A 15908-nucleotide genomic window follows, 5' to 3' on the forward strand; every position below is an offset into this window, starting at 1 on the left:
TTCAAAAAGTCATAATAGAGGCTCAAGAGTCATGAGGGCGGCCAAGAGTCACATAGGAGGTGGAGAGTCACCTTATTTGTTATAAATACACCCTCATAGCTCAAGAGATGGGTCTTTGGACTTTGGAATTTTCACCTTGGCTTCTCTAGTTTGGCATAGGAGAGAAGATTATTCTTTAGAGAAGCAAGTGGTGACTTAATGTTCCACTATTGGGGCTAGTTGTGCATCATTGTAACTGTGTATCTACTTCCACTTAATATATGAAGATCTTTGAGTTGGCGCACTTTCATGCATATGTGGTGAATGAATATAAGACTATTCTTTCATTTTTTGCAGTGTATGTTTATGTTAACGCATACTAATGAAAATGAACTATTTCGTTAGATTTGGTATGCACCTCATTGAATGTGCATTGTTACTGCTTTTAATCATCGTTGTTATCTTGTGTATTAATTTGCAGGTTAATAAACGATGCTTTTGTGTGTCTCTTTTAGGATAATACTATTACATTTCTTCTAGAGTCTCACTCTCTCTTTTCCCTTCGTGAAAGTACCACACATGCATTGCAATTGTATGGCTCACAATGTTAGCTTACTTGCTTGTTTCAACACTGATTGTATAATGTCTTATGTTGTTAATTGTGGCCAAGGAAAATTCTTAAGGATAATGGCAACCAACTGTATTTCTAGTTGGGGCTCCTACTCCAAATGATGTGAGGTATAATTCGGACTTAATATCGGGGGAGGCCCCCTTGGTTGACAAATTTATAGTACTGTCAAGAACATGAAACATGGAAAACTAGTTATTTTTGGGAAGATGCATACAACTCCAATTTGTATGCCACAATACCGATCTTTTGCAACACGTTGTAAGGACCATAGTGGATTGAGATAAGGAACGACCATCTTAGGATGAGAAAGGAGAGGGGTCAATGGGGGTTGGAGAGGAAAAACGACGTAAGAGAAGGAGAAATAAAAGGGCACATAGATGCGAACAAAAGACTTAGATGAGAACACATAGCATAAAAAAATTAGGGAAAAATTCCTTACCGAAAAGAAAGAGTGAGGATCAATTTGAAAGACTGAATTGGATTGGGTTGTCCCTAAGCTTGTGCTCATAGTTTTGGGGTGCCATTCCTTGTATTATTGTGTAGAGGCCATTAGACTATGAGTCTAAGCCTAAATGGCCAGTGGGAGGCCCAATGGAGGATTGAACCATTTAATGCTTGTTGAGTAGCTATTGAACCACTTGGGTCCTTGATGTATTGTTGTTGACCACTTGATAGAGTGACCAAAGCCATTGTGGTGCTTACTAGAAGAGAGGTTGAACTACCTATATAGTGGGCTACTAACTCCCTTAGTGATTTTCATGAAAACACAGATGTGGAACTACCTATATAGTGGACTTGGTCTCCTGGAACTGAGAAATACCCCATCTGGGTCTTGGGTGAAGCCTTGTTATTGAACTCAAAGAGTTTGTGGGTCACTATGGTGCTTGCTGTATAACTGTTTAACTACTTGGACACGGAAAAGAACTGTTGAGCCACCTGGATAGTGGATTACAAAACTTTGCAATGGTTGCTATGAAAAGGCAACCGTTGAACCACCTAGAAAGTGGACTCCATCTCCTGAGTTTTTGACCAAGTCTTGGTGTGAAATTTCCCTGTGTAAGAATCCCGTTAGACTCTAGACCTAACTTCAGGGTGGTCAACTGCAAGAGCGTTTGGAATGTAGTTGGCCTATGGTTTGGTGGAGAGTTGAAGTTCCTCGTTCAATTGCCAACTAATTCAATTTATTTAGATAAGTATAGTGGTTTATACATATTTGGATGATGGATTATCATAATATTTGATTTGTTAATGATTGATATGTGGTTCTGTATTACTCATGGAATAATTCTTGAAATCACTATCATATTCATGGTTGATAAGCTATCTTTTGTGTCTGTGGTGATAATGAATGATTGAACCATGTGGTTACTTCCATCTTCATGAATTTCAGGATATGGCATATGTTTATGGCTAGTTAACTCAAGTTTACCAAGGACTAACCAACTATTTTATAAGTACTCAAATATATTAATTGTGGAATTGGGCATATCATTACCTTACTCGCGACTGTGTTGGTAAGTTCTTACACTATGAAAGTCATAGTAAACTATAAATCTAAGAAATTTCTCTTGTTGTCGTTGTTTGGCTTATAACTCCAATTTTTTTTCTCAAAATTCACTATGTTGATGAATGCATGTTAAACTTCTCAAGAGTGACTTACAAACCTATGTGAGTGGGATACATATTAATGTCATTGCCTAGTGGTAGTGGATTAGCCTCAATTGACACTTCTTAGAAAGTTTGGCATTTGGGTAGTGTGCCCTTGCCTTAAGGAATTCCTTAAATTTCCCTTACTTTCCTTTTTACTCCGTGTTTTGCAGTAATTTGGTGATCTAGTTTTAGGACTGTCAAGGCATAGTTCATTCACACAAAGGTTGAATATCATTCGGGCCAGATGTTCATTTCAAGAGCCAATCACATATGGGATATGGAGATTCATGGTTGGATGAAACCACATGCATATTTTAGGGGTTGAATGTGACTTGGGAAAAATTACATTCAAGTGAGAGTTAGATTCAAGATCCATCCATTCCAGAGTGTCGAGGGGTGTCACGAAGGTGAAAGGCCTGAATGGGTGCTGGTTGGATACAACGACGAGTATTGAAATCCATGGAGAGGGAAAGGGTCAGTGGACCCCTCTTTATGTTGACATGGAAATTCCAAGGCCACCACATGGATCTCACATGGTAGACGATGGTCTCCACATTGGATTAATGTCATAACTTGCTTGGATCCGGTGATATGAGGGTGTCCAGTGGCAACACAAAGCTAAGGGGTTGGAGAGTGCTAACCAAATGTAACGACAAGGTAAGGAAGTTCGCCATGGTGGAAGATATAGTGGGTTCACATTGAGTTGATTTGGTTGTGCCACATGGGTATGAAAAGGGCCAAATGGACATCCATTTATGATGTGGCCTTATATAATTGATCAGGCTTTTGATGTGCATAACTTTCAATCCAGGAGTCAGATTGAGGTAAAATTTATATCGCTGAAAATATCTTGATGAGTTGAATGCGATGGTTCGATTTATTTTGAGATGTGAATACTTTAGGAAAAAAGGATTTTGTAACCCCATATCCATAACAATGAAGAAAAAACACCAGCAAATTATAGAGTAAAAAATTCAACAATAATGTACACACCAGTTCTAATTAATTTCATTAACAAAAGGCATATATTTATTCATGAAGAGAGGTCTCGAGAATCTCTCATCTCCACAAATATCTCAATCAATCAATCCAAAAATATCTCATAAAATAGTGCACAAATCACTCCATATTTTTCTCATTAAAAAATAACAATTTACAAATGAATCATTATTCCATCACCCCCCCCACCCATAACGATCACTTGGAAATATTCCAAGATCATCTCTGAATTTGCATAAATTTTCCTTAGGTAGTGCTTATGTGAATATATCAACTACCTATTCATCTGTTCAACAATACTTGACCTTGATCACTTCTTGCTGAACTGAATCTAGGACAAAATGATATTGAATTCCAATATGCTTGGTCTTCTTATGAAAAACTGGATTATTAGTCATTATATATAGCACTTTTATTACCACATATCAATTGAGTGGGTTTCTCTTGTTGCTCATGCAGATCCTCTATAATTCTTCTCATTCAAACTGCTTCACATGCTGCTGTTGCTACTGCTTTATACTCTGCTTTTGCCGCGGAGAGGAAAACTATGGGTTTCTTGTTAGTACTCCAAGAAAATTTTGTTGAACCCATGCTGAATGAATACCCTGAAGTTGATTTCCTTTCATCCATGCATCTAGCCCAATCTGAATATGTATAATCAATTATCCCGAAATATTCTATAGACTTGTATACCAAACAATAACCAATTGTTCCATGAATATATCTTAAAATCCTCTTTGCTACTTTCCAATGCAATTCCATAGGTTCTACCATAAATCTTGATACCATACTAACCGCAAGGGAAATATCCGGTCGAATTGTAGTTAAGTAGATCAAATTTCCAACCAATTGACGATACAAAGTAACATCAAATGAATTGGATTCATCATGTCTGTATAACTTCAACCCAACTTCTAAAGGAGCCGCGCTGGTTTGCAACTCAACATTATGAACTTCTTTAGAATGTCCCAAGTATACTTGGCTTGTGACATGAAAATACCATTCTCCTTATGCCAAAATTCGATACCTAAGAAATAATGCAACTCACCAAGATTTGTCATCTCAAACTCAACAATCATATGTGACTTAAATCTTTGAAATAGACTAGCACTATCCCCTATTTAGATCAAATCATCAACATATAAGACAATTATCAAAATGTCTTGTCCTACCTGAAAAATATAGAGACTAGACTCAGATAAACTTTTAACTAGGCCATGATGTTGAAAATACTTATCAATTCTTGAATACCATGCCTTTGGTGCTTGCTTAAGACCATATAAGGCCTTCTTTAACTTATAAACACAATCTTCTTTTCTTGGCAGAAGGAAGATAGTATTTTCATGTGAACTCCATTGATTTCTATTTTGATTTTGATTCTAATATTGACCCTTGCTCCTTCCTCCCTTTATGCTTTGCAAAGTAACATGTTCCACTTGCTCAGAGGATTGATTTTCTTCAACCATCAACAAGAATCTACTCAATTCATTAATTTTCATTGTATTTAAATATTTGGAGACCATAACACTTATGATGACCATATGAAACTTAGGTAAAACAATTCTTGAAATCTTCTCAATTATCCTTCTTTTTGGAACTTCTTCACCTAATGACCTCATCTAATTAACATGATCTTGCATTTTTGTGATATAATCATGAATGAATTCATTACTTTACATATGGGCATTTTTCAGAATCCATCCTTAATGTTTGCAATTTAGCTACAACCACACCTTCATATATGTTCTTTAAGATATTCCATGCTTCTTTGGATGAAACTACACCACTGATTCTCAAAAATATAAATTCTTCAACAACGCTCCCTATAAATACAACTGCTTCATTATCTTTCTTAATAAATTCTTTTAGAGATTTCTTATCATTACCACTCAACGCTTTGAATTCATCTAGAAAAATATCCATTAATTCTCTGTTATGCACTAAAGACTCACTCGTTCTCTCTCCTTTTACATGCATCTCCACTAAGTATTTCTCCTTAAAAATAATACAGAGTAAATATATCCATTTTAAAAATTATAGTAGTGACTCCACACACACCTTTTAAAAAGGTTTAACATATTATATATATAAATCATAGCCTTGGGTAAGTATAATATGCACTCGTGATGAAGAATAAAAAGGAATACGTAGATTCGAATTATGCGATCAAGAATCAAACGCATACGAGCATGTGCAGGTTCCAAATGATACGAGTATGCGATCAAGAATCAAACGCATACGAGCATTCGAACCACACGATACCAAATGAAGAATAAAAAGGACATTCCAACAATTTGAACCACACATTGACTTCAACGAGGGTCTGCACGCTGTTACATGCAGTGCACAAGTCTCCATGCAATTTTGGTTTGCTCCACACGTTGACTGCAACTTCAATGGCAGGCTCTTTCCCAACACAGAATGCTCCACGAAACTCTTCTCGGATGCAGTTCTGCTCAGATCTTCAACACATTTTCTCCAACACTATGTCTTGAATGCATTTTCTCCATGCTTGGATGCTTTACACACAATGGACCTTCACACTTTCAAGTTCTGGTTGTTGCTCTTCAACAATCCAACGTTGGTCGCACCCTGCGTTCCAGCTCTTGCTCCATGTACAAGCTACTCTCTCCTGGTTTTACAACAATATTCAGCTCCAATCCAACTAGAAAACACAAGGCATGCAATGTCTCTAACACTAATTGAAGGAAAAACAACAACAAATTGTAGAGTAAAAAATTCAAAAATAACAAACGCATCAGTTATAACTAATTTTGTTAACAAAAGACATATTTATACATGAGGAGAGATCTCGGGAATCTATCATCTCCAAAACTCTCTCAATCAATCACTCCACAAATATCTCATGAATCAATCCACAAATGGCTCCATATTTTTCTCACTGAAAATAATAGTTTACAAATGAATCATTAATCCATCAAACAAACTGTGGGGTTGAGTTAAAGAAAACAAGTATATGTCCCATAAAACGAGATGAGATAAGGGTGTGGGAGGGAGTGTTACATTTAGACCATGAAATCTTCAGGGATTTAAGAAGACACACAAAAGTGCCTTAGGTTTAGGGATTTTAGAAGACACACAAAAGTACCTTAGGTACACGTTTTAGAATTATATTTGAAGAATTGGAAACATGGCATGCTATACAAGTTTGCTCGTGTGAAGAAGCCTAAAATCAACAAGTTTTGGGAAAGTTACCATAACTTTCAGTTGACACATCAAATTCAGTCACACCCGTGGAATTGCAATGAAATATCAGATTGCTACAAAAAGAAAAAAATTAGATCCAAAAGGCCTCAAATCTCAGAGATATATCAATAAAACTTCAATCATTCTGCTATTTTCCAAATTAAGATACATAGCTTACTAGTGACCTAATTGTTAACTAGAAGTTTCTTATTTTTGGTGACTAAAAGTTGCGATAAAGAGGAGTATTATTATTATTTTCCAACATCCTTCCAAATAAAGCTATTACACCAATTACATCTACTAAAGGTTCATCCTTGAATCATGAAGAAAGTGAAGACTTAGAGTTTAGGTTATATCAATTAGAGAAGTAAGTTAATGAAATAGATAGTAGTATGTTGAAAAAGGTGGATTTATTGGGTTCTCGAGAAAAGTGTAAAAGAGAAATATAAAGAAGATGAATGAAAATAAGGAAGCAATGCAAAATGTCAAGGAAGATATACAAAAATCCAGTAGGGATGAAATAAAATAATTACAAAATAACCTATTAAAAGATCTCTCTAAAAGGGGCGTGGAGATCCAAGGAAATCAGGAACATAAGGAGAATCAATGTGTTGAGAATCAATATCATATGGGGAGTATGCTATCACAATTGGAGAACACAAGTATTGAATCATAGAAGTATCATCGTGAATTTTCAATTGAAGATCAACATCATCAAGGCTTCAAGTCAACACCAAGGAATTATTACATTCCGAAGATCGATATGAGGAAATATTTTGATCTACAAAGTACTATGATTCCAAAAGTTGAGTCTCAAAGTAAATAATATTTCACATAATAATTTGTTAGATCTATTTGTGGGAACTTTAAAGGAAAGATTCCAACATGAGGTGTGTCTCTTTAACCCTAAATATGTGGAGTATGCTTTCAGTCTAGCAAAGGAAAATTAAAAGTAAAAATATGGCCACTATAAAATTGGTAACTAATAACTATAACGAAGCTCATGTTATTGAAATGTGTAGCTTAGGAGGTACTCCCATAACCCCTAGGGTATTGGGTTTGTGCTAAGTTGACCCACAAAATGTGGTTTATAGGCAATGTACCCAAGGAGTGGGCTTTGTACCCAAAGTCATGGGAAAAAGACCCAAGGAGAAAATGTTGTTACCCTTGAAGGGTTAAGGGGCACCGAGGGCTTCAATGGTGTGGGCAAAGTCAAATGAAATAAATTTATTTTTTATGTTAGTGGAATTTTGCATGTAGGCTTAAGTTGACTTGGGCTACAAGTCATGTCTCTTGGTGGCTAATGTAATCCACTAAGACCACTATAAGTAGAGATCAAATGGAGTTCATTTGGCATCCATCCAAGTGCAATCATCTATTTTGAAGACTAGTTAAGGAGTTAGAAACCTAAAGTATCCCCATTGGAGTGAAGAAAGAGGATTGAAGTTTCTTGTTTCTTCGGTTCTAGATAGGTTGAGTTAAGGAGTTGTTGGATGTATGGTTTAGGACATGGTTTTTGGCTAGTTACTAAGTTGAATATTTGTGATATAGGTTGAGGGTTCTTTGTTGCTTAGAGGAGGTTTGAGGCCCCTAAAACTTGTGCATAGCAAGGCCGAGAGGGCAGGTATGATGCTATAGTGATGGTCATAGGTCCTTAAGGTATAACACAAAAGTTTAAGGGCTTAGAAGGGATATTTACGCAGTGAAATCATAGATCTATTGAGGTTGAGTTAGGGAAACCTTGAGGTTGTTGCAGGAGCGCTAAAGAGGGCTGAAAATCTCAGTCAGTCTGTGTACAGGACTGAGACTCGTTGAAGAGGTTAGTTTAAGGAGGTAAGAGCCGATGTTTAGGATGCATCTTCTATGTTAATGGTTGCTAGGTTTGATGGCGTGAAGTCTATCTACAATGAAGGTAAGACATTGTGTTGTGTGCCCTAGGTTCAATCATACTTGGAGCAATAAGGAGACAGTTAGTAGGCAAACCCTTTGAAGACCCTAAGAGCAGTCATTCTTGGAGCAACTAGAGGATAGCTAGAGGGCATATTTGGTTGACCTATGTTCAGTATTCTTGGAGCAACGAGAGGATTGATATAAGGTAGTTTGTTGAGTTGAAGACACAAGCCATTACAATAGAAGTACTTGTGAGAAACTGTGGCAAAGGTGTTGGAGTAGCAGTACTCTCTGCAAGTATAGGTGGCACAGGACTTACCAGGTGTTCAAGGAAATTGGACTAAAAGGGTTGATGTAGGCACTACTTCAACAAGTCAGTCAAGTGTGTCTTGTTCAAGGGAAAATTGATGGTGATGTGTTTTTGACATCAACCCCTAGTCTTTTCCTTGTATTAGGGCTAATTGTAAGGGCCATGATCCCTGGTATGGGAGCCCTATGTTTGTTGTATTAAAGTTGTAATATAACAAGTTTTGGGTTGTGAAAAATTCTTCTGTACTACATTGATTAACTGCTATGCAAAGTGCTTATGTTGTGGCATTTTAGTGTGATTGTGTTTTAGACATAAACCTGATTCTGAAGTGTCAAGGAAAAATCAACACATGCTCCCTCTCCTAAGTTGACAAGGTTGACTCCTCAACAAATAAATGAAAGAAGAGAAAAGTGACCATGCTTCAATTGTGATAGAAAATACAATAAGGGACATAAATGAAATGAGAATAAATTATTATATATTGCCTCTAAAGAGGAAGAAGATCAAGAATTTGAACAATCACAAGATCTAGAAGTACAAGAGACTACTCCAACAATATCCTATCATGTTTTGGTTGGTATCAATACTCCACAAACCATCAAGATAGAAGGATACATCAAAAAGAAAAAGGTAACAATGTTGATTGATTCAGGTAATACCCTATTGTAGCGGCTACAACCACCCTCCAAATTTGCCTTAGCTTCATTTTGGAGCCTCCCTACTGACCTCCTTTACAGGCTGATTTCCGGACTTAGTGTCAGTTGCTGGTTGAGCAGCTCCCTCTGGGAATTGCACAATTCTAGAGGGGAACCAACCTTCCCTCCAGAAATTGTGCAAACCTAGCTGGACACCCAGCTGGGCTCTAGAATTGCACAATTCTTCCTATTAGTCTTCCTCTCAAAAATTGCGCAATTCATCCGAGGACAACTGCTCAGCCCAGAAAGTGCGCAATTCTGGGCAGTAGTCACCTACTGCTCCAAGAAATTGCACAATCCCTCTGGGACAACCAGCCCAACAACTATTAGAAATTGTGAAAATCCAGCCAGGCAGCCTGCTGGGCTTAGAAAGTGTGCAATACAGTCAGACAGGCTTCCTTCAAAAAATTGCGAGGTCTGACCCAGGACAGCTGCTCAGTCCAGAAATTGTGTAATCTTGGCAGACAGTCACCTGTTCCTCCCAGAAATTGTGCAATCCCTTTGGGACAACCATCTCTGCTCAGCCCAGAAATTACGCAGATTTTCATCCTAGGCTCGCAGACTGATGCATGTGCCTTCAGGTTGGCCGGTTCCCTCCGGGACCGAGAAAAAATGATTTGTATTCATGGTCTGCTTCTCCCAAGGTAGCATGCAAAGGAATCCCTTGATTCAAGGATCTATTTTTAGCAGCTGGAGGTTACATGAAAGGATCATTTCAGAAACCTCTCGCCAAGTGTCGCTTTTCCCAGATTTGTGGCATGCACATCAAAACCTCGATTTTATCAAAACTCATCAACTGGATGCTGCAGAGCTCATTCCTCACATCAAACTTGCAACTATGACATCCCACATTGTATCTAGGAGTAGTTAGCACATCCAACTCAGTTGTTTTGGGGTAAGCCCTCTTTTCATGTCTTGCATTGCATTTCTGTCGCTTTTTGTGTTTCACTTTGTGTGAGTGTTGTCTACTTGATTTCAGTGAATGCTTGTTGTCATTTTGATGCATGTTAGCTTGTAGAAGCACCGTTTCAGTTTTCGTTCGCATCTCATTGTTGTCACATGCATGACACTGTTTTGCATGAATGATCGTTGTTGCGGTGACTCGCTTCACACACATGCATGCTTTCCCATTTTCTGAATCCTGCACTTGTTGTTTGCATGTATGATCATTCACTCTTGTATGCACTCATCTCATCACGCATTCAAATTTCTCATGTTTTCAATCGCCCGTCGGCCGGTCTATGCTGCCTTGGCCGGACAGTGCCTTTCCCGGCTAGCACTGCGCATTTTCGGAAGTGAAGGCTCTACCTTCCCTCCAGAAATTGTACAATTTTGGCCTAGTACTGACCTGCAGGCTTGCATTACGCAATTATTGGAGGCAGTGCCCTGCTGGCCCCAGAAACTGCATAATGAAGTTTGCTGGTTGCATGTCACTACTGACTGAAATTGCACATTGCACAGTTTCAGTCCTAAGCAGACTAGGTTTGACTGTGCATTGCATAGTTCCAGTAGTCAGCCAGCCTCAAGATAGTCCGGAGTGTGCCTTGCACATTTTTGGCAGTCAGTCTCCCAACCTCCAGGGTGCAACCTTCACGATCAATCACACATGTATGTTGCAAGTAAGTCCTCAAGTTTGTTTTGGTTTTCAACTGACAGATTTCTTGCCATGAGCGTTGCTATGTCTCCAGCTATCACAGGTGTCGTTTGCCTCCCATCAGCATAGGTACAGCGGCTTCCAGGAGAGCAGAGTCAAAGACACCGTTAAGAGTGCAACTGGGGATGCAATCAAGCAAGTTTCTATGAGCTTGCCTACCTATGAAGACATCAAGTTGTTCGTAGACAAGGACATCAAGATGATATGGCAACAACATCACAACGAGCAGCACCATCAATAGCAACAGAAGGCATCACACCTGCACGCGACGAATGGAAGAGGAAGGTTGTTGACAACATAGAGGCAGAGCAAAGTTGCACGTTCAAAGCAGATCCACTCATGACGAAAGTAGCTTTGGAGATTGAGGCTATGAGGTGATGGCACGACATGAAGATCATGTGAAGGCAAACGGAACAAAGAAGGAGTTGTATGTGCTGAACCAAAAACTCAAGGAAGAACATGAGCTGCATAGACGAGAGAATGAGTTGCAACAAGAACAGGTACAACAGGGGGTGCAACACGCACAAACGGATGAAACTACGCCCGTACAAGCTATAGATCCATCCCAGCAGCTGGCACGGAGCAGACAAGGTGAGCAATGTTGTTGATCACATGCAAGGGAATTCAACAACATGGTTGTCATTGTGCGCACGCATGCAATCCCACCCATTTGACACTCTCACTGAGGCGAAGACAAGAAGCAAGTCCAACTGATTTTGACAAGTTGATGTGCACGACCACCAGCACATGCTTGGAGATCAGTGTAGACACTATGCATCAACATGTTGCTGGTCCGGTCGCACCCGGGACGACCATGAGCATGCTAGCAGACGAGTTGGACGGAGGAGCCATATCAGTGTACCCGGATGCAATGGAGGCAAGAGTTTGCTTCATCAAGATGTCACCATTGAGTGCACGAACACCATCACGGACGACCAAGATTGGCATTAACTCACCACCTTCGACCATCACAAGGATGTCAAAGAGTTGGTCTCACCAAAGCCGTCCGAGTGTCAGCGATGCCTTGCATGGCTTGCTCAAGCCATTTTGTCTCACATGGGCACATGTGCATTGTAATGTAACGTCTTGTCAAGTGGAAGTTCAAGTGTCGATAATTGAATGTAACAATCATAGAGTAGTTGAAGAGTCATGAGGATAGATGAACAATCACAAAGGGGAATGTCAAGGGTCACCCCACCCTTTGCTATAAATAGAACCTCATAACTCATTGTAAGGGCTTTTGGTCAGCCAAGCTTCCAATAGGAGTATCTTAGAGAAAGCTTGGACAATATTGTAATGAGCCTTGGCTTCTCCACTGTGTAGAGCTAGTATATCCCTTTGGAGGAGCAGGCGGTTGTGGTTGTAACGTTCCGCTATCAGGGCTAGTGGTTAGACATGGATTTATTGTATGACCAGAACTTACACTTCTTAATATAATAGAGCCATCATGTTTTCATGCATATGTTGTTATTGTAGTTGGACTATTGTGGTTTCTTTAGCAATGTGTGTTATTTAACTTACGCATTTGTGCATGAAATATTTTGTATGCAATTGTATGGGTCTTGTTGTAGACGCATTGTTGGTTTAACTGCCACTTTGGATTGCTCGCTATCTTGCTTTCCAACTGGTGATGCATCTTTGCTCGTGTGTTCCCTTCCAAGCCGAGTACTATTACAGGTTTCCAAGGGGCACACTCACCCCACTTTCCATGTGTTAGAACCGTTCATGCACCTTCCTTGACTCGCTACAGCTGTCACACCCTTGCTACCAACCTGGAAATCTTACTTGCCTCTGTGCAAAGGCGTGGTCAAGGCGATACCGCATGACCCATTGCTGGGACTCCTACACCAAACGGTCTGAGGTCTAATTGGGAATTCTTACCGGGGAGATCCCCTGACATGTTGGCGGGCCCAACACTGTCAACATACCCATAACTTCATCAATTACAAATTAGCAAATCTTCTTAATTGTTTCATATATCCAACACCAAAATTTCAAGTAAAGATTGTAGATGGAGGCAACAGAATTTGTTCAAGGAAGTGCCATAATATTATGCTCAATGTGGGGGAGTATCAGTTGGATAGTCCCATGATTTATATACAAATAGGTGGTACTGATGTTGTAATAGGGGTCCAATGGTTATAATAATTGGGAACAATGACCCTAGAAGGAAAGGAATTTGAGCTTAGAGGTATCCAAGGGAAACCATCTAAAGTGATGAGCTCTAATGAAATGACAAGATTACTAAAAAAGGGGGACCAGGGTGTATTATCATAATTATGTTAACTAAATTTTCAAACATTAATATCATCTATGTTAGGGAATCTCCATAAATCTGTCAAAAATCATTCCAAAAGTATTTAGATTAATGCCTAATGATCTTCCACCTAATCAAGATCATAATCATGCTATTCATTTGCAACCATGAAGTATGCCAAAGATAAATGAAGAAGGGAAAATCATACTAAAAGTAGAAACAATCCTTGAAACAACGATTAAGCAACAAAGTAACCCAATAATTATGGATTGCATCATCAAACAAAACAACCTACGAATGGAAGTGATGACATGGGAAAATGACTTAATTTTGTAGAATCACTGGTAGTTAGTCGAGTGTCGAGGACAACACTTGTGTGAATCAGAGGGGCATGTTAAGATATATATAAGCCCCATTTTAACCCTAAAACCCCTTACTAAGCCATATATATTAAGTGATTAATTTTCTATTGTTATATTGTTATGCAAACGATAACCCCTCATGGTCCTATTTTATTATAATTGTACCCCTTGTCTCCTATATATATACTAAGGAGACCTAGTCTTAGGGTCACCAAATATTGTCTTGTACATTATATTAATTGTAAAAGGAAGTTTTCCCCTCTAAGAGGAATATAATTATTGGTTTCTTATAACTTTTAAGGCACAAGGATCATAACATTTAAGGTTGGGAAGGATGCTTAATACAAATTCTCCTATGATTATTAAAGAACAATTGAAGGAGGATACCCAAAACAAATAAACAATGATAAAATAAAGCAGATCCCTTCAACATCACAACTTTCCTAGCCATCCAATTTACTTCCTCACCCATAGAGGTTAAAATTGGAAAAACCTATTGATTGCTGTGAACATGATTTGATGACCTAAAACAAGAATGCCTGAATCAAATTTCCCATATTACAGGCAATTAGGGTTATCCCAATCTATGCCAAAACCATCAAGGAACTTTGTTTAAAGAAACCAAGAAGGAAAAAGATGGAAACAAAAACTATTCAGTTTATTGGAAAAACAATAGACCTTATGAGAGCACAAATTTTTAGAGAAAAATGTGGTTTCTCAAAATTGTTGAGAAATCTAGGGCATTGATATTAGGTGATTTCTCTTCTATTGATAACTTCTTGTGAATGTTTTTTTACTTCTTAGATTAGGATATTCTTTTACTTATGTCATTATAGTGTTATTGTTGATGAAACAACTACCAAATCACAAACCATAAAGAGACAAGAGACACAGAATATAGGCTATCAGCCAGGGCCAAAACCTCTCCCACTTGAGAGGAAAACCCGAACAAATTCTTCTTCTTATAGAGACTTCAATTGATGAAACCAAGACCAATACCCTTGACCTATTTTCCACTCAAAGACCAAGACAAAGAGCTTCCTTGATAAGATCCTTAATCAACGATAGTAAACCTTCCTTCCTCCTTCTCAACTTCTCTTCAACCTTGGCTTCCTTCTGCTGTAGACCTTCGCTTATTTTGACCTTCTTGAATTAGGTCTACAATCTTTGACCCTAAATCAGAAACCCTATCTCATGCATATGACCTTATCCTATGCCTTGTTTTCCTTCACTTAAGTAGGAGGTCTCTTCCTTGGTAACCCAGCTTGTAATATACCCTTGATTCCTACTTGACTTAAATAGGACTACAAAACTTCAGACTTTTCTATAATAGAGGCAGTCCCTTTACTTCACATGTGTGAGATCAAAGTGACCTGAAAACAAATCCAAATGATGCCAAGGACTTTGCTCTCCTTATTTCCCTTCTTCATTGATGATTAGGCTCTCTTCTAAGCGATTTTCAAACACCTTGATTTTAGACCTGCTTGACCAAATTTCTTTATTATGAAATGAGGCCGAGCTGCCTATTTATAGTTGTTGGAGCCTCCATAATAATCCGACTTGACAATGAGCTAGGATGACGTGTCTTTTGAGAGATATTATTATTCTTCTTGAAACCGACTTGTAGGAGGTGTCTTTGCTTGGCCTTGGATGGCCTTCCTATATATTTAATGACTCATACAAAAGTGTAACATGCCCAAGAAGGGTCCTTCATACATGAAAATTGACTCAGATTAACTTTTATGGCTAGGTGAAAAAACCTAAAGGTTCACAATGGGAACCTTAACTAAAATAAAATTTCTTGATCATGAAACCCATGATTCAAGTATTACAAAAATATTTCGTTTTCTTCATTTCATCAATTACATAAAATCACAATTACACATGTCACTAAGAAGACTGAACCTAGTTACACTTTTCAACACTTCCTTTTAATTAGGGAGCAGGCGACAAGTGGTTTATGAGAACAAATCCATCTATACCATAGAAACTGATTGGATTCTAAATATAAAGACGCAATACGTACATTTTGTGAGGGTTTCACACCATGTAGATCAAAATATTTCTCCATTCGTAGTTTCCAAGTTACTAGATCCTTGCCATCAAAATTTCTCATATCGATCTTTGGAATATGGTGGGTCTTCAATCCAATGTTAGAGTATATGAAATCATGATTAACATTTCTTTTGTTCTCATCATGAGTTTCATCTAATACCTTTTCTCCGTTAAGAAGCATTTCTTGTAGCAACTTTGTCAAACCTTTCTTCAAACCTT

This window comes from Pinus tabuliformis, chromosome 4_1 (genome assembly GCF_031772625.1).
Source record: "Pinus tabuliformis cultivar Carrire ecotype Pingquan chromosome 4_1, CPIR1, whole genome shotgun sequence".
Taxonomy (NCBI): domain Eukaryota; kingdom Viridiplantae; phylum Streptophyta; class Pinopsida; order Pinales; family Pinaceae; genus Pinus; species Pinus tabuliformis.